Below are 2700 nucleotides of genomic sequence, written 5' to 3'. Positions count from 1 at the left end.
GGAAGTCACATGGGCGGAAACTTCAACAAGTGAGATGGTAGGTTGAGAGAAAAATAGATATCTGGGAAAAGACCCACAGAATTATGTGAAAGAAAAAAAAATACATAAAACCCCAGATATCTTCCGGCAGTTTGAAAGGCACAGTAGCTCTCTTCAATTGATAAAGAGACAAACAGCCAGGCAGGGAAAAACCCCAACCAGAATTAGCAAGTCAGTCTTCTGTCAACATGGTAGAGAGGAGAACAACTTGGGAAAGAGTTTCCATTGCCAGATGACCACAATAAAGCAATAAACTGGAGAGGTAGCTCCGTGGTGAGCAGTTGCCTGACATTTTCGGGGTCTTGAGTCCAATCACCAAGTACCACATAAATAAACATACATAGCCTCCATGAGCGTGTCTATAATCTTGCCATGAAGGAGGCTGAGGCAGGCAGGAGGACTGTAAATTTAAAGCCAGCCTGGGCTATACAATAAGACTCTAACTAAAAGAAAAAAAGGGGGGGGGGCAGGCACCAAAGGCTCATGCTTGTAATCCTAGATACTCGAGGCTGACATCTGAGGATCACAGTTTGAAGCCAGCCTGAGCAGGTAAGTCCCCATGAGACCTTGAACCTCCAATTAATCCACTCAAAAGCTAGAAGTGGAGCTACGGCTCAACAAGGTGGAGCACTAGTCTTGAGCAAAAAGGCTCAAGGACAGAGCCTAGGCCTTGAGTTCAAGCCCTATGACTGACTAAGAAAACCCCTAAGACTGGAATTTCTTTCTGGTTTTCAACTGCAAGCAGCTGTGTATGCTATTTTAACTGACCTACAGCAGCCCAGACAGTCTCTGGTCTTCTGAGAAGAAAATGGCCCAAGAGCATTATCCTTTCTATATGGTCACACACAGGTGACACAAGTAGCTATGGATATCTGAAAACCACAGAGAGGTGAGAGTTTATTAATGGCCTGAGTCTCTTGATGGGGAGTTCCCTTCTCCCTAGAGAAAAGATGCCTCCTTAGTATGTCTCTGACCTTGGGCAGATCCTGGAGCTCTATGACATTCATTATCTTCATCTGTCCAAGAAAGCCAGAGCCAGTCACTAGCTGGTGGCTCTCATCTATACTCTTAGCTACTCAGGAGGCTGAGACCTGAGGATCGTGGTTCAAAGCCAACCCAGGAAAGGAAGTCCCCAAGACTCTTATCTCCAATTAATCTCCAACCAGCCAGAAGTTGAGCTGTGGTTGTGCAAAGAAGCTAAGAGCATGAGGCCCTGAGTTTAGGTCCCAGGAGAAACACAATGCCCAGGCCCTCTGAGTTCAAGCCCCAATACCAACACACACACACACAGCAATCAAGAAAACTCTTACCAAGGCTATTGCAAGGAACACATTAACTGCATGAAATCAGCAGGTGACCAACACAGGGCAGAGCATACCACAGAGAGGCTGAGATGCAAAGTGTATTGTTAACCTTGTTACCAGCCTGTTGGCAGAGTTTTCAGACAAGCCAACCCTCACCCAGGCACTTGGGCTTCTTAAAAGCATCTTGTCTTATTCCCAATGCGGCTCAAAATCAGCTGCTTGCCTTACTTCCACTCAGGATTGGCAGGAAATTGGGGCCCTAAATCACGACATTATCTAGACTCAAGACAGGGTCCTTCTGTGGTGGAGGCAGGCTAGAGGTGACAGGCACTGTGCATTAAAGCAGAGCAGGGGAGGGAGGGAGGGATGTCTAGGAGCCGGTTGTGGCCACTCCTATATGGTGGTGAGGAAGGCCTAGGTGGACAGGGTGCATCTGAGTAAAGACCTGAAGGAGGAAGGGTGGAGGGTGGGGGTATCTCAGGGAGGAGCATGCCAAGCAAGGACTTCAGCAAGGGTGTGAGGTGGCACAGCACCTGAGGAACAGTCATGGTGGTTGGTTGGGTCATAATTGGCAAGAGATGAGGCCACCAGAGGAATTTTAGCTCTGTGTGTGTGTGTGTGTGTGTGTGTGTGTGTGTGTGTGTGTGTGTGTGTGTGTGTGTGTACCAGGATTGGGGCTTAAACTCAGAAGGCCTGGGCATTGTCCTTTAGCTTTTTTCTTTTTTTTATTCTATCACTTGAGCCACACTTCTATTTCTGGCTTTTTGGTGGTTCATTGGAGATAAGAGTCTCAGGGAGGGGCTGGGGATATGGCCTAGTGGCAAGAGTGCTTGCCTAGTATACATGAGGCCCTGGGTTCAATTCCCCAGTACCACATATACAGAAAACAGCCAGAAGTGGCGCTGTGGCTCAAGTGGCAGAGCAAAAAGAAGCCAGGGACAGTGCTCAGGCCCTGAGTCCAAGCCCCAGGACTGGCCAAAAAAAAAAAAAACGACTCTCAGGGACTTTCTAGGCCCGGCTGGCTTTGAACTGTGCTGCTCAGATCTCAACCTCCTGAGTAGCCAGGATCACAGGGGTGAGCCATCCCCTCTTGACTTTGGAGTTTTAGCTCTTTTGGTTAAATGGATAGGAAGCCAGTGGAGGGATCCCTTCCCCTACCTCCACTCATTTGCTCCCATAGCTATGACCTTTTCTTTCCAGCACTTATCACAAGTGCAAGTGTTTCACATGGTTAGTTACTTGCTTTCTTCCTGTTTCTTTCATTCGCCATGTTAACCTCATTTGTGAATTTCTCAATTGTTTACATCAATAGTTCTTGAGCACCTGCGGATATAGTTTGAAAGCTTGGCTTTTTTCA

This window comes from Perognathus longimembris, chromosome 14 (genome assembly GCF_023159225.1).
Source record: "Perognathus longimembris pacificus isolate PPM17 chromosome 14, ASM2315922v1, whole genome shotgun sequence".
Lineage (NCBI taxonomy): Eukaryota > Metazoa > Chordata > Mammalia > Rodentia > Heteromyidae > Perognathus > Perognathus longimembris.
Note: the sequence above shows the minus strand (reverse complement) of the source record.